This window comes from Budorcas taxicolor, chromosome 4 (assembly GCF_023091745.1).
Source record: "Budorcas taxicolor isolate Tak-1 chromosome 4, Takin1.1, whole genome shotgun sequence".
Classification (NCBI taxonomy): Eukaryota; Metazoa; Chordata; class Mammalia; order Artiodactyla; family Bovidae; genus Budorcas; species Budorcas taxicolor.
In genome coordinates this window covers 113,765,770-113,785,973 of record NC_068913.1, presented here as the reverse complement: position 1 = coordinate 113,785,973, position 20,204 = coordinate 113,765,770, and the positions used below count along the sequence as shown (strand labels likewise).

Below are 20,204 nucleotides of genomic sequence, written 5' to 3'. Positions count from 1 at the left end.
AAAAGTATGTGGATGAGATAATTAGTTTCACATGGAAGAAAAAACAAAACAGCTGACATAGTCTGTAGAGAAATCATCCAAGAAGTATTCTGTGGGAGGCGCAGGGGAGGTTGGAGACCAGAGGGCGTTACTGAGGGATGCCTTTCTACAGGTTCCCACTGGCTCTCAGAGAATGGATGGTGATTGCCGTCAACTGCCTACCTGGGTGTTCTGACATAGTGAATTGGTGCTAGTTCAGAACCTCAAATGGCCTGGGGGTATAGCTCAGGGGTAGAGCATTTGACTGCAGATCAAGAGGTCCCCGGTTCAAATCCGGGTGCCCCCTGCTGATTTTCTTTCCATCTGGAGACCACATTCGTGGTCACTGTAGATTAGATCTCAGTACCACCAAACTTCACCTCCACCCCCAACCCCGCTTGTTGGGAGGTTTTTTAAATTAGGCTACTTTCCTCTAGGGGGGCTTAGCAAACAGACCATGGAAGGAGTAAGGAGAGGAGAGGAAAGGTAGAAAAGGTCATCTTCTGACTCAGGAAATGGTTGGAAGTTTTCCTCATCCAGCGTTAGAGGCTTTGTCTTGACCCTAAGAGCTGTGTGTGTTTGGTCAGCTCTTCCAATTGCTATTTGTATTATTATTTCTCTTTTCAAGTGAGTTAGGAAGGTCCAAGGAGCCAACTGAATTAGCAGCTGTGCCCCCGCAGACTCTGGGGACGAATCCGAATACTTTTATTTGAAAAACAACACATTCTCTGCTCTTCCTACGCGACCAGCACTATCTACCCGATCAGACACATTTGGGGAGAGATGACACTGGATGATTCTCAAGCGCATTTTGCCTGAACGTGGGCTTCCCAGGTGGCGCAAGTGATAAAAGAACCTGCCTGCCAATGCAGGAGACTAAGAGATGAAGGTTCAATCCCTGGGACGGAAAGATCCCCTGGAGGAGGCCATGGCAACCCACTCCAGTGTTCTTGCTTGGAGAATCCCATGGACAGAGGAGCCTGGCGGGCTACAGTCCATGGGGTCGCAAAGAGTCAGACACGACTGAAGCGACTTAGCATGCACATATGATTATCAAAGCCAGTGCCCTCGACAGGGCCAGGAGCAAGGAGGGAGAGGGCAGACCTAGTGAGAAAGTCGTGCTTCTGCCAGGGGGCAGACCCCCAGGTTCTGGAAGCCACAAACACCTGGGTGACTGGCTGTGCTACTGTTCAGGATAGCACTGTGGGTGGAAAGATGCTTTAGATAATAATGGCTCACAGTTAGATCATTTAAACACAGATCACAAGGTCTAAGATCCATAATCCAAGTAACCCTACTGCTGTCACTTTAAAAAATTAATAGACTTTATTTTTCAGAGTAGTTTTAATTTTACAGAAAAACTGAGCAGAAAGTGCAGAGAGCTCCCCTCCATCCCCTCACCTCAGCTGCCCCCTCCCAGGTGCCCCATTATTAAATTTTATATCAGTGTGGTTGTTGTTGCCCAGTCTTCCAGTCATGCCTCTTTGGGACACCATGGACTGCAGCACGCCAGCTTCCCTGTCCATCACCATCTCCCAGAGCTTGCTCAAACTCATGTCCATTGAGTCAGTGATGCCATCCAAACATCTCATCCTCTGTCGTCCCCTTCTCCTCCTGCCGTCAGTCTTTCCCAGCATCAGGGTCTTTTCCAATGAGTCGGCTTTTCACATCAGGTGGCCAAAGTATTGTAGCTTCAGCTTTACCATCAGTCCTTCCAATGAATGTTTGGGACTGATTTCCTTTAGAATTGACTGATTTGATCTCCTTGCAGTCCAGGGGACTCTCAAGAGTCTTCTCCAACATCACAGTTCAAAAGCATCAATTCTTCTGTGCTCAGCCTTCTTTATGGTCCAACTCTCACATCCATACATGACCAGTGGAAAAACCACAGCCTTGACTAGATGGACCTTTGTTGGCGAAGTAATGTCTCTTCTTCTTAACATGCTGTCTAGGTTGGTCATAGCTTTTCTTCCAAGGAGCAAGAGTCTTTTAATTTCATGACTTCAGTCACCACCTGCAGTGATTTTGGAGCCCAGTGAAATAAAGTCTGTCACTGTTTCCATTGTTTCCCCATCTATTTGCCATGAAGTGATAGGACTGGATGCCAAGATCTTAGTTTTTTTGAAAGTTGAGTTTTAAGCCAGCTTCTTCACTCTTCTCTTTCACCCTCATCAAGAGGCTCTTTAGTTCCTCTTCACTTTATGCCATATGGGTGGTGTCTGTGTATCTGAGGTTATTGATATTTCTCCCAGCAATCTTGATTTCAGCTTGTACCTCACCTGCCTGGCATTTCACATGATGTACTCTGCATAGAAGTCAAATAAGCAGGGTGACAATATACAGCCTTGGCGTATACCTTTCTCAATTTGGAACCAGTCCATTGTTCCATATGTGGTTCTAACTGTTGCTTTTTTACCTGCATACAGGTTTCTCAGAAGACAGGTAAGGTGGTCTGGTATTCCCAATCTCTTTAGGAATTTTCCACAGTTTGTTGTGAAAAATTAAATGCACACAATTAAATGCTTTAGTGTAGTCAGTGAAGCAGAGGTAGATGTTTTTCTGGAATTCTCTTGCTTTTTCTGTGATTTCTTGCTTTTTCATCAACATCTGCTAGATGTTGGCAATTTGATCTCTGGTTCCTCTGCCTTTTCTAAATCCAGCTTGAACATCTGGAAGTTCTTGGTTCATATACTATTGAAGCCTGACTTGGAGAATTTTGAGCATTACTTTGCTAACGTGTGAAAGGAGTGCGATTGTGCCGTAGGTTGAACATTCTTTGGCATTGCCTTTTTCGGGATTAGAATGAAAAGTCCTGTGGCCACTGCTGAGTTTTCCAAATTTGCTGGCATATTGAGTGCAGCACTTTCACAGCATCATCTTTTAGGATTTGAAATAGCTCAGCTGGAATTCCATCATGTACTCTAGCTTTGTTTCTAGTGATGCTTTCTAAGGCCCACTTGACTTCCCACTCCAGGATGTCTGGCTCTAGGAGAGTGATCACGCTGTTGTGGTTATCTGAGTCATGAAGATCTTTTTTGTATAGCTCTTCTGTATTCCTGCCACCTCTTCTTAATATCCTCTGTTTCTGTTAAGTCCATACCATTTCTGTCCTTTATTGTGCCCATCTTTGCATGAAATGTTCCCTTGGTATCTCTAATTTTCTTGAAGAAATCTCTAGTCTTTCCCATTCTACTGTTTTCCTCTATTTCTTTGCATTGATCACTTAAGAAGGCTTTCTTATCTCTCCTTGCTATTCTTTGGAACTCTGCATTAGATGGATATATTTTTCCTTTTCTCCTTTGCCTTCCACTTCTCTTCTTTTCTCAGATATTTGTAAGCCTTCCTCAGACAACCATTTTGCCTTTTTGCATTTCTTTTCCTTGGGGATGGTTTTGATCACAGTCTCCTGTACAATGTTCTGAACCTCCGTCCATAGTTTTTCAGGCACTGTTTCTATCATATCTAATTCCTTAAATCTGTTTGTCACTTCCATTTTATAATGGTAAGGGATTTGCATTAGTGTGACCTTTATTAAAAATAGCAAATGAATGTTGATGCATTAATATTAACCAATGTGCATGGTTAACATTAAGGTTCATGCTTGGTATCATATGGTTTTGTGGGTTTTGATAAATGCATAATGTCATGTACCCGCAATTAAAATATCCTTCAGAATAGTTTCACTGCCCTAAAAATTCTGCTGCTATACCTATTCATCCCACTCTCCCACCCCAAATCCCAGGCAACCACTGATCTGTTTGCTGTCTTCACAGTTCTGCCTTTTCCAGGATGTCATCTAGTCAGAAATGTACACTATATGGCCTTTTTAAACTGGCCTCTTTCACTTAGCAATATGAATGTAATATTCCTCCATGCCTTTTTGTGGCTTGATAGCTAGTTACTTTTCATCACTGAATAATATTCCTCTGTTTGGACCTGATATGGGGTGTCTGGAGGTCTGCAAGGGGACAGACACACATAGGACCCAGGATCTCCCACCACAGGCCAGAAGGAAAGAGCTCTGACCACACAGCAGTGCCCCTTGGTCCCAGCCTGTGGGCCCCCAAATAACCACCTTTACATCCGGTCATGAAATTGAAAGACGCTTGCTTCTTGAAAGAAAAGCTATGACCAACCTAGACAGCATATTTAAAAAGCAGAGACATTACTTTGCCAACAAAGGTCCATCTAGTCAAAGCTATGGTTTTTCCAGTAGTCATGTATGGATGTGAGAGTTGGACCATAAAGAAGGCTGAGCACCGAAGAATTGATGTTTTTGAACTGTGGTGTTGGAGAAGACACTTGAGAGTCCCTTGGATTGTAAGGAGATCCAACCAGTCAATCATAAAGGAAATCAGTCCTGAACATTTATCGGGAGGACTGATGCTGAAGCTGAGGCTCTGATACTTTGGCTACCTGGTGTGAAGAACTGACTCACTGGAAAAGACCCTGATGCTGGGAAAGATTGAAGGCGTGAGGAGAAGGGGATGACAGAAGATGAGATGGTTGGATGGCATCACTGACTCGATGGAGTTTGAGCAACCTCTGGGAGTTTATGATGGACAGGGAAGCCTGGTGTGCTGCAGTCCACGGGGTCACAAAGAGTCGGACACAACTGAGCAACTGAACTGAACTGAACTGAACTGAACGCCTGGTCTTAGGTTCTGCAATTGTGCTCCCCAAAGGATCTTGGCGCCACCTCTCCGCGTGTCTCCCCTGGGTTCAGCCCCTAGGACCCCGCCTCAGGCGGGGACCAGGCCTGGAGAGGTGAGTGTGCCATGGAGGGTCAGGCAAGGAAGAAGGCTGAGGCAAGGAGGCTGGCGCAGAGCAGGGGGCGGAGTCAGAAGAGCTAGGGGAGGAGGGAAGGGAGGAAGAACGTGGAGGGGGCGGGGTTTCAACCCTAAAAGCCCTCTTTCTCAAACATGGTGCCTCCCTCCCCGCCGCCAGCAGTGCTGGTGGCAACTAGAATGGAAAGGTACCTCTTAGACAAGGGCGGGGCCTCGGGGGCTGCAAAGGTGAACTCATGGCCCGAGAATGGCCTCCAGTCAGTTTGTGGTGGCTTTGCCAGTTTCAGAGGTGGTGAGGAATGGATAGAGTTTACAGAAGCTATGGAATGCTTGGGTGTGGTAACACACCTGAAGTAAGGTATTGAGAAGCTATTATGGAGCAAGGGGGTATAGCTCAGGGGTAGAGCATTTGACTGCAGATCAAGAGGTCCCCGGTTCAAATCCGGGTGCCCCCTGGTAGCTTCCTTTATTGCCAAATGGCTTCCCTGACAACAGATTTTTCACAACCCCGCCACTGCTCTTCCCCAGAATAGTTGTCTTTCCAAGTGCCTTCTCTCTTGTGTCAGAGTGAAGTGAGGTAGACTGACCTAGTGGCTGTAATTCACCTCTATCCTTTCTACCCCTGTTGTTTTGTGACCTATTTTTGCCGCTGAAGCCGGTGTGCTCTGTGTCCCTTTGCTCTGGGCTCTGCTGCAGTTATCAGTCTAGGCCAGTCAGGAGACAGAAACTACACAGTACTTTAAACAGGGACTTTATTTTATTTTTTAAAATAAAGAATGATTGTGCTATGAAGAGGGAATAACTATAAAGGTGCAAAAGTGAAAGAAAGTGAAAGTGAAGTTGCTCAGTTGTATCCGACCATGGGATTTTCCAGGCAAGTGTCCTGGAGTGGAATGCCATTTCCTTCTCCAGGGGATCTTCCTGACCCAGAGATCGAACCTGGGTCTCCCACATTGAGGGCAGACACTTTACCGTCTGAGCCACCAGGGAAGCCCCATAAAGGTACAAAGAAAACCTTAAAGGTATCCCTGGGGTGAAGGGCCCAGTCAAGGGCGAATTTGGAAGGGGAACCCTTCACCAAAGATAGGATTCAGACCTCATCGAGGAAGGTGGGGTTGCAGCCCGCTTACCACATTGCCCCAGCCAGACCAGCTCATGGTTTCCAAGCAATCAGGAAGCAGCCTTGGGGGACACAGGTAAGCCTTGTGGAGGTGTGAGGCCTGAACTGTGCAGTGTCCACACTGGGAGGATGTGAAACCAGACTTCTGGGCAGAGGCAAGTCGAGGCTGGCTGGCAGGTGCATGGGGGGGGAGGGGAGGCTGGCAGGTACAGGAGTGGTCACCCACTCAGCTGGGGCTGCAAGGTCACCAAGTGACTAGTCTTTTGGGTGTGTACCTGGGGCAGAGCATCACCAAGTGTCCTTACACACCCACACCACTCCCCAGCTTGCAACAGGAGGGCCAGGGGCAAACACCTGTAGCAGGAACTAGGCAAAGGACCGCTTTCTCCTGCAGTGTCCCTCCTGCACCTTCTACTGACAACTGTTAATATTGTGCTCACTTAAAGGAGAAACAAAGAACCCAGTCCATTATCCCTCAGCAGGTATGGAAGGGTGAATTTGGAGCTGAGAGTCTTGATAACCGGCACACCATGTGTTTTGGCCAACAGGATGTGGGTAGACATGATGCAAGCAGCGCCCCGAGATCTACTTGCAAGGTTGGGTTTGCCCTCTGGCACTTCCGCCCTTACCCTGAGCCAGGCTTTCCCTGTAAGCTTCTCTCCTTCCGCTGGGCCCCTGAATGAGCACAAGACCCAACCCTGAGCCCAGCTCACTGAGAGGCGCCAAGGCCAGCTGGCCCAGAGCTTGAAGCCCACTCACCCAGCCCAGCCCAGCCTAGACCAGCTGATTCCTGCAAACCCATGGAGGCGACAGTAAATGCTTATTGTTGTGTGTTACTGGTTGGGGGCGGCTTGTTATGCAACATTTTTCTGAATAAGACCAGCCAGTACTGAAATCAGTGTCTCGAAGGAGGCTCTGGCTGTACCCAACGGTAGAAGGGCACATGGTGGTTTCTTCTGCATACTCGTATCTGCTTCCTGTCTTGTCCAGTCTGTGAAAGTAGATGTTTATTGCAGTGAGTCTACTGCAAGTGGTCCACTGCTGTGAGTCTGCAGTGCCCTGTCACTGGATTCGGGCTGCGAGAGGGGTGGATAGCTCAGATCATGGTGTACATGTGTAGCTGCTTCAATCATAGCTTCCCGGTGCCTCACTCGGACCTAATGTAGATCCTGAACTTTGTCTGATTGAATGAGGCTTTGAGGACTCGGGATAAAGCTGAGTATATTTTGCATGTGGTAGAGCTGTAAATAATTATGACCAAGAGGGCAGATCATGGTAGATTAAACTTTTCCCCCGCCTTGTTCACTTACTCTGTCTTGTGCCCTTTGCCACAAGGCTTTTCAGATCCTCCCATTAGAAGGAGGTATGTTTCCCTGCCCTTGCTTTAGGGCTTGGTCCTATGACTTGTTCTGACTGATGGGATGTTAGCACATGTGATACAAGCAGAGGCTTGTGATCTGCTTGCGTCGTCAGACTTGACTTTTTGCATTTTTGCCATTTCCAAGAGAAAGCTTCCCCTGCTAGCTACTACTCCTCCAACTGGGACTCTGGAATGAACAGACAGAGAGCAAACCTAAGCCCAGTTCACAGAAACCGAGCACAGATGGACCTACAGCTTGAAGCGGGGCCACCAGGTAAAGTCCAGCTGAGATCCATCGTTGTTTGGCATCTGTGCTGCTGCCCTGTGAACATGAAAATAAATACTTATGGTTGCACGAATCAGAATCCTGGGATTATTTGTTTTGAAGCATTACTGTGGGCGTCACTGACTGATACAACTACAGTTCTTACAGTCTTCTCTCCCCCATGACAGTGCTCACCAGCTTCTGAGTGAGGGGAGAGGATGAGACTTCAGTTTTTGAAGAAATTCAGTTTGTGGCTAGAGGGTGGAAAAGTGTTGATTAGACAAGTGTGGGGTCTCTGGGGATCGGGAAAAAAGATGAACTCATAGACAGAAGTCAGTCTCTACCCAGTTTGTGGTGGGTCCGCCAATGTCCACAGTCTGCTTGGGAATGAACAAAGTTTATAGCACACTATGGAACTGGTTGGTATGGCAACACAGGTGAAATAAGCTAAGGAGGACCTTCATTTAGGTACGGGGGTATAGCTCAGGGATAGAACTGCAGATCAAGAGGTCCCTGGTTCAAATCCGAGTGCCCCCTGTGGTAGCTTGCTTTATTAGCAGATGCAGATAAAGGACCCTATTTAGCGTTTTCCACCACCTTCACCATTGTCACCACTCGTCCACGGTCCATGACAGCTTTCTCAGGTCCCCCGTGTTCTCTGACACAGATCATGGTGTGCGTGCATAGTTGCTTCAGTCATGTCCGACTATTTGCGATCCCATGGACTGTAGCCCACCAGGTTCCTCGTAGTTCTGTCTTTAAGGATCTGTGTGTGTTTCACTTCTTCATGAGTTCCTCTTTAAAATTTACATTATGGAGGACACACTGAATCACAGGTTACCCAGCTTGACTGCACCAGAATTACTTAGGGACATTATTAAAAATACAGAGTAGCGGAGGACGGGGCAATGTCGGGTAGGGGATTAAGAGGTACAAACTATTCGGTTATAAAATAAGCTACAAAGAGATATTGTACAACACAGGGAATGTAGCCAATATTTTATAATAACTGTAAATGGAGTATGACTTTAAAATTTGTGAATCACTGCATTGTACACCTGTAACGTATTATACAACAACTCTATTTCAATAAAAAATAAAATTAAAAAATTTTGAAATACAGATTAGCCCCAGAAATCCTGACTTAGTAGAACTAATGAGGAGCATGTGAGCTTTGTTTTGAGGAAGGACACACTCCTCTGCTAACCTTGACCCCAAAATCCAGTGATTCTAAGTGGCTGGAAAATTATTTTGGAACTTGCGTATGCATGTAAGTCATTCAGTCGTGTCCAACTCTTTGTGACCCTGTGTGTAGCCCGCCAGACTCCTCTGTCCCTGGGATTCTCCAGACAAGAATACTGGAGGGGGTTCATGCCCTCCTCCAGGGGATCTTCCTGACCCAGGAATTGAACCCAGATCTCCTGCAGCTCCTGCATTGCAGTTGGATTTCTGCTGAGCCACCGGGGATGCCCTTTGGAACTTATACCCCTGTATGATGCTAAACAACCTCTGGTGGCAAACCTCAAGGGTCCAGCTGATACCTTCGACCCAGGACTGAGGGAAGACAGGGTGCAGGGCTGTAGGCATAGACCACGGCCAGGTGTGCAGAGGTGGGAGAATGTGGGACCGGGGAGAAGGGCACAGGCATGGTAGAGTGGTGACAGGTTATAGCGGTACAGTATTGCCAGGTGGGGTGACTGCCCATAAGTAGTAACTCAGCTCCCTTCGTTAAAGTTCAGCATTGAAACAGGCTTATAGACACCACTGGTTGTGTCAGAGTAAAACATCTGATTGATGATTCAGAGAATCCTTGTTTATAGGCGGATGCGGTGCTTCCTTTTCCATTTTTCCCCAGCCTTTCAACACTTTTCCATGTGTTGAGGGTTCCCTATTGTGTGAGCACGAGCCCTGGTGGAAGAAATGGCCTCTGCTGGCAGCTGCAGAAGCCAAAATCAAAGGCTATTTCCTCCCTCTGTCCTCCTGGCATCTCCGACTCACATGATCTCTGTAGACTGAGTGGCACACATCCCAGGGTTGGCAGGGCCCGAGCACCATCCATGAGTGCCCTAACCAGCGTGACTTGCCCAGCAAGCTGGCTGGGTTCCTTCCCTTGGACCTTCCCTGGTTCATGAACCCGTGTCTTCCACCTGCCTTCAGTGCCGTGAACCCTCCCACATCAGACAATGCTTACCTCTCCAGTTTCGCTTTCGGTGACGCTGTGCCTAGGGTAACGCAGCAGTTGGAGCGGGTTGCAGACAGAAGACTTCAAAGAGAAATAGGGCAGGTGTAGGACTGGTTTTCTGCCCTGATTGGGACTGAATGAAGTGGAAATCCTTTGATTCTTCAGGGCCAAGAAACCAGGAGCCCAGGGCTTCAGTGGCAAAGTAGCTGAGTAATTGATCACACAGATGCAACTGACCGTCCGGATTCGAGGCTGGTTATTCATCCAGAAGGCACTTAATGGCTATTTATAACTGGCATCCATTCTGATTGGTCAGTGTCTGTGGTTGCCATTGAAGGTGTTGAGTATCAGCTCTTCTTGGACAAAACTTGTAAAGACCAGCTGCTGTTCTGAGAACGGTGTGAAGGGCCGAGTCCGAAGGCTTTGGGAAGCTCGAAGACACATGGTGGAAAGCTCAAATGTCTGCATTCTCTTCTCTGACTCAGGTGGAGATGGTCAGTCTTCCCAGTGACTGCACTGAAAAACTCAGCTCGTGCTGCTCAGTGACGGAGACTGCTGGAAAATGAAGGCACAGCTGCCAAATTACAATCCTAGTTGGGTTCGTTGTTTTCCCCACTTCTGGTACCAATTGCCGCTTCAGTGACGGCCACTCCCACAAAGTTTCAGAGACTCTCAGGACAACTCCTCACACTTGAAACACAAGTTGGGGCATCTTGCCCTCACCTTAGCTTCTACTGGGAGTGTTTTCTGTTCCTCAGGTAATGGTTAAGGATGTTAAAACACTTTGACACAAACACGGTCTCCCTGAGTAGCTGTGTAGAGCCAGTGGTTACTAGTTGCCAAGTTCTACATCTATGTACCTGTGTTTTTATATTCGTAGTAATCCCAAAGTTTTTTCAGAAAAATATTTAACTCGTACATACACATGCACACGCATGCATGCACGCACACACACACAAGCACACACACACACAACTTTGACATCTCGCATTTGAATGTCTGTGGTGGCTTAGACTTTCTGTTTCTCATCCAATAACATCTAATAATAAGTTGAACTTTGTAATAAGAGAAGGGCCTCCCAGGTGACTCAAAGAATCTGCCTGCAATGTAAGAGACGTGAGTTCAATCCCTGGGTCGGAAAGGTCCCCTGAAGTAGGAAATGGCAACCTACTCCAGTATTCTTGCCTGGGAAATCCCATGGACAGAGAGTCAGACATGACTTAGCAACTAAACCACAACCGTAAGAGAAAGAGCCTTGGTATTGAGTTCAAAGGGATATTTGGCAGAAGCAAAAAGTACAGACTAGGAAAGCACTGGTCTCCCAATTTCTCTATCCTCTCAGACGTCCGGTTGCAACAACTATTACTATACTGCAAACACAGCAACTGCTTCACATTTCTTGATGCACATATCTCAATAATAACTAACGTTGTGGATGGAGGGGGAGTACTCTGACTTCTCAATCTCCATTTCCTCGTCCTAGCAGCATTCCGGTTTCCACTTGGATCAAATCTGGTAAGGAATCTCAAACCTTTTATAACTAAGAAGTGGGCATGCCTTGATACTAACTAGGTCATGCGAATGATCCCTCTTTGGAAGGAATCTGAGCCTCGGGCAAGAGACAAAGCACCCAGATTGGCTGGTTCTGGATTCTGCAAATGCATTTCCCTGACTACTCCAGCCTCACCGTGAGATTGCTACTGCAGTATTCGAAGCTGATTTCAGAATCTTGGAGTTTGACTTGGTCCTGCCTTTCACATTGTCGTGGCAATTTTGTGATGTGTTTCCAATAAATTACTCTCTTAAATTAGGAAAAGAAGTTCGCTGAAAAATGGATACAGCTGTCTTCATGCTCTTCTTACTTTCTGGCAACTGGAAGATCCAAGCGGTGATGTGCTTGGACCAGCGGTGGGTGAGGGTCAGAAGCTTTGTGAGAAAAACCTATCTGGTTCTGCAGAAATGCAAAAACTCTCTCAAATAATAAAACCACTGGAGTCACCAAAATGAGGTCAGAGATCCTGAGTCAGGTGTCACCGCGCGATGAGACAGCAGCCTGGATGCTGCGTCTTCTGTGCAACATGATCAGGAAGAAAGGTAAAATCTGGGCAGCCAGGACCTGTCTCCGTTGACCCATTTCAATCCTTATTCAAATCAGTTTTTTTTTTTCAGATGAAAGCATTTCTTAAGTGACACTGACAATTGAAACCATTGCTGTTTTAAAAAGCAAGACTGAATTGTCTGGAAAAAAGCAAATGAGTCATTTCAGAGATAATACGTATTTATAATATGTGTATAATTTTCTTACAACAATTAACTCTTCTTCCTGTTTTATGATGATTTTTAACAATAGAACTCTTGATTACTTTTTCATGCCCATTAAAAAAAAAACTTTTCAGGACACCTTTCATAGTAGCTGCATCGTATTCTATATGGCTGCTGCTACCATTTATTTAGCCAGTCCTTTGTTGGATATCTGTGCAGTCTCTAATTCCACTCCTATAGACAGCTCTGCAAAGGGTCCTGTTGAAGATGTGTCTCTGTTTCATCTTACTTTATCATAAATTCCTAGACATGGAATTTATGCATATGCATGTTTAAGCCATTATATTGTGAAATTTTTCTCCAGAAAAGACATATAGACATGTACTGTCAACATCAGAGTCTGAAAGTACCAGCAAATAGATTTTCATTGTGAAATATACATATAGAAAACTTATATGTACTATTTAATACAGTATTTAATAAACACTTATAGATAGCCCTGTGTCCACTGCCGAGGGGAAGATAAAACGTTGCTAGTCACCCCCTTCCCCGGTGGCTCAGCAGCAAGGAATCGGCCTACAATGCAGGAGACACCGGAGATGCGAGTTGGAGGAATCCAATCCCCTGCAGGAAGGTCCCCTGAGAATCCTGCAGGCCACCTCAGGGTCCATTTGCGTCCCCTTTACTTATCACAACACCGTCCCTTCTCACGTGCATCCTGATCTTTGTGAAAATAGTACGTGTGTATCAATTAGGCCATGGTTGCCAGCTCTGTTATGGGCCCTCCACACCCCACTGCCGTATTGTTTACCTGTCCCGTAAGTTATTGAGAAAGGTAAAGTCTCCTCAGTCCTATGATTGAGGCTTTGTTTATTTCTCCTTTCTATTTCCGTCCATTTTGTTTTATATGTTTTGATACTATGTTATTGGGTGCATTTAGATTTAGAATTGTAATATTTCCACTGACTTCCTTATCATTTTTTAGCAGATTAGAAATCATTCCATTTTATTAACATATACCAAGTAGTCTGAATAAAGCCTTTTAAAACTTACTGTGAAATCCTTAATCAAAATACAGATTATGGGAAGAAGTAAAATTATTATTATATGCAGATGACATGATACTCTATATGGAAAACCCTAAAGACTCTACACAAAGACTACTAGAACTGATAATAAATTCAGCAAAGTAGCAGGATACAAGATTAACATAAAGAAATTATTTCATCTCTTTATGCAAACAATGAAATATCAGAAAGAGAAAAAATTCTCATTAAAGATCGTTTTTTAAAAAACACCCAGGAATAAATCTGAGTGAGGAGGTGAAAGACATATGCTATAAAACATTGACAAAGGAGATTGAAGATGATTCAAAGAAATGGAAAGATATCCCATGCTCTAAGATTAGAAGAATTACTTTTTTTATCATGTGTGACTTGCCCATTCAAACAATGATTCCCTTCACTAAAGTCTTATTAGAAGATGCATGGGTGTGTGGAGCATCTGTGTCCTTGAAATACATTTTAGTAGCTGTTCTCTATAGATAGGGATACTTGCTGGAGATCTTACAGTGGGGAGGGATTCTCTGATTTCAGTGGGGAGGATCCTAGGGTGTTAGAGTTCAAGAAGTATGACTCTTCACCTCCAGATGCAAGTTAGAGGTTACTGTCTGGTCCATGCCACACAGAGCGTGGCTGTGTGTGACTGGTCCTGAGGTCCTTGGGGCTGACGATGGGAAGCCCGCCCCCGTCCTCTCGACTTGTAGCACAAGGCGATTCCTGACCTCTCATTTGGTTCCCAGATCTGAATCAGTTCAGAGGCCTGGCATCCCTTGAAAGGGAAATCTGAATAAACTTGAGTAAAGGATTCTTCCAAAATATCCAACCGCGGGATGTGAACTTACTCCTAGATTTCCCCAAAGTGCCCTTCAGCCATTTACCTGGAAACTCTTTACTAGGGAAAGACAAATACCCATGTATCTTCCAGATTATTGGTGTCTATTGCCTCTGTGAAACTTCTGGAGGTCTAATATTTGAGGAAACATCAGCATATCCCAGGAATGACGACATCCTATACCTCGCCCTGTTGAACCACCACAATCACAGCTAATAGCTTCCCCTGGAGGATCCCATCAAAGCTGAGGACCAGAGGGAGAAAGGACAGCAGCAGTTGTGAGCTGAAGCCTAGATCTGTCTGGTGGAGCCCAGGAGGAGGTCGTGTGGGAGGCGGGGTCCTGAAGGGGTCAGAATGGATACAGCGCAGAATGAAGGGAGTCTCAGTACCAATTACAAGCCATGGCTTTACAAGCAGTGCCTTCAGCCTGGAATTTGAGATGACTGCAAAGAAGGAATACTTTCTTTCTTCCCACTACCCCCTTCTTTTTACCTCTCAGAACTTAGCCGTGTTACAAGAATAATGAGTCCTGTTTCTAACACACCTTTGCCACGGTCCTCCATGGCCCCCTGGGTGGCAGCCATACAATGTTTTAGCTGCTAAGAAGGATCAGTCAGTGACATCGCCAGAGCCTGTCCTTCGGTGGTGGGTGGTCTGTCCTGCTGCAGAGCAGGGCTTGGCAAGGAGAGGCCTGTCTCTAGGGCCCCAGAGGGGTCAGCTCATCAGCCGGGCCAACCTGCTGGTTTGGGACCTCCTGTGGAAAGCTGGAGCTGCATTTGGGCCTCGTGGGGAGGCTGCAGGTTTTGTAGCCAAATACCTGCCCTGGTGTCCACCAAGTCTCTGCAGACTCTGCCAAAGCCCTGGACTTGGCCACGGATGAGGGAAACACCGCAGAGGAGATGGCCATGGAGACCCAAAGTCCATCCGTGCTTCCAGAGGGCACCGTGTGAGGCCGCAGGTGGGTGCTGAGAGAGGGGAGCTTCAGGTCAGCACAGAGGAGTGTCCGGGCCCCATGAGCCCAGGAGAACTGAGCTCATGGCCAGAGAAGGGTCAGTTTGCAGTGAGGTCCGTCTGCCAGGTGCCCAGGAACAGACTAGGGATGAACAGGAACAACAGTGTGCTGGTGAGGGTGGGGAGCACACACCCCAGGAAAGGGGTATAGCTCGGGGTATAGCTCAGGATACAGCATTTGACTGCAGATCAAGAGGTCCCTAGTTCAAATCCGGGTGCCCCCTAATGAGCCTGCTTTTATCTGCTGAAAGAGCTCTGTCCCTCTAACTTTAGGAAGAGAGAAGCGGGGGTCAGGATCACATGGTTACAGGTCTTCCTTTGTCACAAAGCCAGTTGGGTTCCAACACCCGACCCCGCTGCACTAGGTCAGTCCCTTTCTCGTGGCTTCAGGCGGACTTTTGTCTTATTCTTTGCCAACCCATCGCTGGAACGTTCTTTCCCTATTTTAGCAGAAGAAGTTTCTGAGTGCTCAAATGAGGAGCCTGGAGGAACAAGAGCTTATGGCAAGAAGAGGGTGGCTCAGCCAGGCCATAGAGCTGACCAGGGAGAAACAGAAATGCCTGGGGTGCAGAGAGACTCCCCTGGTGGTCCAGCGGCTGGGACTTTGCCTTCCAACGCAGGAGGAGCAGATTCAGTCTCATTGGGGAGCGAAGATCCCACCTACCTCTAGGCCAAAAAAGCAAAACATAAAGCAAACAATATTGTAACAGATTAAAAAGAACAAACTTAAAATACAATGACTGGGAGACTGGAGGACCCTCCCTGGGGAGGCCACAATCATGAAATAGTGTCACAGAAGAAAGGGTGAGAAGTGGGCTCCTGGCTCAGGGGAGGGGCCTCTGACTGTAGGTTTAAAGGGTTGGATTTTCAGGCCCCTGTAAGCTTATTTCATTTAGTACCAGACATCAGGTGGAGGGCTTCCCAGGTAACTCAGTGGTAAAGAATCCACCTGGAATGCAGGAGACGTAAGAGACACAAGTTTGATCCCTGGGTTGGGAAGATCCCCTGGAGGAGGGCATGACAACCCACTTCAGTATTCTTGCCTGGGAAATCCCATGGATAGAGGAGCCTGCCAGGCTACAGCCCACAGGGTCGCAAAGAGTCAGACACGACTGAACAACTGAACACACACACACACACACACACACACACACACACGCACATCAAGTGGAAACCTTTCAGGTCATCTCTGGGGAAGATCTATCTCACCCCACCCCGTCAGGGCTTGGCCACAAGAATGGGCAGCAGATGAAGGCAGTGGGCAAGTTTGTGCCCTGCCCCGAGGTGTTGGGGGGCAGGAAGAGCCTGAGAACCAGCCATGTGATCTAATCCCAACCCTATTATTAATCAGGCATGTGTGCACAGGCATGTCTCTTAATTATGGCCTCTTTTTGAGCCTATAATATGGAACACAAAACTAAATTGGTGATTCCCAATTCTTCCTTTCTTTGGGGATCTTCTCCAGAGTTTGTTAAAAATAGAATCTTTGGGGACTTTCCTGCTGGTCCAATGGCTAAGACTTTGTGTTCCCAAGGCAGGGGGCCCAAGTTCAATTCCTAGTCAGGGAACTAGATCCCACATGCCACAGCTTAGACCTGGTGCAGCCAAATAAATTTTTTTAAAAATTCAAAAGAAATGATCTTGCCAAAAAGTTTATATTTAAAAATATAGAGGACTTCCCTGGTGGTCCAGCAGTTAAGAATCCACTTGCCATCGCAGGGGACCCGGGTTTGACCCCTGGTCCGGGATGATTCCACATGCGGCAGAGCAACTAAGCCCCAGTGTGTCAACTACTGAAGCCCACATGCCCTGGAGCCCATCCTCTGCAACAAGAGAAGCCCCCGCAATGAGAAGCCCACACACCGAAGTTAGAGAGTAGCCCCTTCACAACTAGAGGAAGCCCGTGCAGCAAGAAAGACCCCGCATAGCCATAAATGAATAATTTTTTTTTTAATGGAGTCCTTTGATTTCATGGCCAACCCTTCTGATTCAGGAAGTCTGACATGGAGCCTTGAACTTCATGTGCATGAAAGCACATCCTACTTTCCTGCCTCAGAGGCCTGTGTGTGATGGGCAGCCCAGCTGGGGCACTGTGGCCTCAGTTTAATCCAGAGGCCCTCCGTGACACAGCCATGGACTTCTACTGATGGCTTGGCCCTGGATGGCTGGCCGGGGGCAGAGGATGGTGCAGAAGGGGATGACAAGCAGGGATGCCTTCAGGGTGCAATCGAGCAGGGCTCCGGGGCTCCCTAGACACAGGGCAGCTCAGTGTCTGGAGGAGTGCTGGCTACAATCACAGAGGCCAGGGGTCTCCGTTTGGCCAGAACAAAGAGATGAGCTTTTAAGGACAGCTGCTTCTTGCCTGTTCTTATTGTGATCCCTGCTTCCTTTCCCTGGCCAGAGCCGATGATGTGGCACAGAGGAGAGAGAGAAAAGAGGCAAGGAGGGTCAGGCAAGTCCTTCCGCCACCCCTTCACTCCTTGGCTTTAATCCCACAGCCGAGAAGCATCGGCTGATCCTGTTCTTCCACGGGCCCTGCTCTCTCTGGGTCTGTGAGTCAGAGCAGACCCAGTGGGAGCTTTAGGACCTGGGGACATGGACACTCAGTCCAGGACCTCTGACCTGCAGCCCAGCATGAGGGGCTCAGGAAACTAACACAGAGGCTTCTGTCAGTTCAACAACTTCTGCATCATAACCGACGTGGCGGGTGATGGAGACACACCAGACCCCTCTGTGGAGAACATGCGGATCTATGGAAGGTGGAAATCTCTGGCTGGAGCTGAGGCAGAGCCGGAAGAGCTGGAGGAGGCAGGGATCTGTGCCTTGTACACTTCCATTTTCATGCAAGTCACCTGAAGGAGCACCTTTAAATTCAGATCGGGTCTGTATTTTCCCAGGAGTTGTGAATCAAAGGGTTTGAACGGCTTTGTCTTTCTTCTCCAGGTGTCCTGATCTGGGGAAGTGGGGTGCGGCTTTGTCTTTCTTCTCCAGGTGTCCTGATCTGGGGAAGTGGGGTGCGGACAGGTAATGTCAGACCCACTTTGGGATTGAAAATGAGAAAAAGGAGGGGGCACCTGGATTTGAACCAGGGACCTCTTGATCTGCAGTCAAATGCTCTACCCCTGAGCTATACCCCCTGACCTGGTAGAGTGGTATAATTAATGCCTTTTACTGGGTTGACATACCAGTATTCCATCTTGCTGGTTGAGATGTTCGGTCAGCTCTGCTTTTTTGAACCCTGGCCTCCCAGCTGCCAGGGATCAGCCTTTGTTTCCCCATCACTTCTATGTGCATCTGGCTGGGGGCCCCCTGGTAGCCTGGTTGACCTTTACAGGTTGGGAAACATTTCAAATCATCCAGATAATCCTCTTGGGTGCTGACAGTCACTGAGCATCTCCTGTGTGTCAGGCATGCTGGGATGACAATGTAATTGTGACATGGTGACACTGTCTTCTCCCACTTGAAAGAAGTTCACAGCCTATGCCCAAGAGTTATTTAAAGACATAGAATAATCTTTATGAAAGTTCATCAAGTGAAAAGGCAGTTACAAAAGTGTGTCTAGGAAGAATTATAGGTGATTTCAACTTTTTGTGTTTTTTCTCTTCCAACTTTTCTATATTGAGCAGGTTGCCATTGCATTGTAAAAAAAAAAATGTTTCTTAGGAAAAGTGCTACTCTAGAAGAGTGCCACTTGTAAGAATGTATCCTTCAGAAATACTCATGAATGCACAGTGAGTGGTAGAGACCCACTACAATCTTTCTCTGTATTAGCAGTAAACTGGAAACCACCTCAATATCCATTGACAGAGAGACTGGCTATAAACATTATGGTGCAGTCATAGGAATATGATGCAACAAGAAAAGATAAAATTGGCCCAGAGTGTTTCATGGAAAGATGCTTAACAATACCACTAAGTGAAAAAACCCAAATTGCGTGACAAATGCATGTATGCTGTAAGTTCACTTGGGCTTTTTAAAAAGCTACTGTGGGGACTTTCCTGGTGGTCCAGTGGTTGACTCCACACTCCCAATGCAGGAGACACAGGTTCAGGTTCGGGTTCAATCCTTGGTCAGGAAACAGAGCTCCTGAGTCCATCCCCATGTAAGTGTCTGAGAATAATTAGAGGAAAGCTCAACTCTGAGGCTAGTTGAGCCTTGCAATACAGCAAGTCCTCTACATACGAACCTTCAAGTTTTGAACTTTCAAAGATGTGAACATGCGTGCCAGCCCCGGAATACCAGCTGCTGTAGTGCCCTACTGTGCTTTTCAAGGTACTGTACTATAAAATTACAATGTTTCATTTTTGTTTGTTTTTTATGCACTGATTACGTGTGTGAAGAGTATTATAAGCCTATTACAATGTACCACTAGATAGTCGATTGTTAGTTGGGTACCCAGGCTAACTTAGCTGGACTCAGGAACAAATTGGATTTATGAACACGCTCTCTGAATGGAACTCATTTGTCTGTAGGGGACTTACTATAAATCGAAAGGTGGATGGCAGTGTTTTTAAAGGCAGAGAAAGTTTTTTATATTCATTCTTGGAGCAAGGTATTCAAGGAAGGGCCAGGCCCCAGCTAAGTGATGAAATTATATACACGACTGACAAGGCCTCCCCCCAGCCAGAGGGAGACAGCTGGGGGTGGGGTGGGCCCTAGGGAGCCTCCTAAAGGGCAAGAGACAGGCGGATGCAACTGCCTCCCACACAGAGCCTGCATGCTCAGTCCTGCCAGACTCTGACGGCCTGGTGGTTAAAAAGGAAAATCCTCCTGCCAATGCAGGAGACTCAGGGGACTTGGGTTCAATCCCTGGGTCAAAACATCCCCTGGAGGAGGTAATGGCAATTCGCTCCAGTATTCTTGCCTGGAAGAGTCTGTGGGCAAAAGAGCCTGCCAGGCTACAGTCCAAGAGGCCGCAGAGTCGGACATGACTGAGCACACAGACCGTTACATTATCGGAAAGGTTAAGAAGGAAGGGATCACCCGGGTCAATGAGACTCCAGACTGATTTCAGGGCTGACGGGTCAGGTTGCAGGACCAAAAGGAGCAAAGAGGGGAGAAGACAGAGGTTGCCATCAGTGAGATAATCTTCACTATCAGGAGGCGTCCAGGGAGGGCGAGGACAGGAAAGGGACCAGCAACCAGATTCTAAGCCAAAAGTCCAAGTGCTTATGAACCTGGAATAACAATCGCCACCTCCCTAAGGAAAAAAATACTAATTTAAAAATTCAAATCTCTTGTTAACAAAATCAATGAGCTTTAATGAAAGAGGAATTAAAGCACAGCCCTGAAAATTAAAGAAGTTT

At 46.9% G+C, this 20,204-nt stretch overlaps 3 non-coding genes across 3 annotated transcripts; 2 read left to right on the top strand and 1 right to left on the bottom strand.

Annotated features, from left to right (window-relative positions):
* The first annotated feature begins 253 nt into the window (after window positions 1-253).
* TRNAC-GCA (transfer RNA cysteine (anticodon GCA)) lies at window positions 254-325 on the top strand. Its single transcript has one exon. It is a non-coding gene; the product is annotated as a tRNA-Cys (tRNA).
* A 4,863-nt stretch (window positions 326-5,188) lies between these two features.
* On the top strand, window positions 5,189-5,260 carry TRNAC-GCA (transfer RNA cysteine (anticodon GCA)). The gene has a single exon. It is a non-coding gene; the product is annotated as a tRNA-Cys (tRNA).
* Window positions 5,261-17,963: 12,703 nt separating this feature from the next.
* TRNAC-GCA (transfer RNA cysteine (anticodon GCA)) lies at window positions 17,964-18,035 on the bottom strand. Its single transcript has one exon. It is a non-coding gene; the product is annotated as a tRNA-Cys (tRNA).
* Window positions 18,036-20,204: the final 2,169 nt, after the last annotated feature.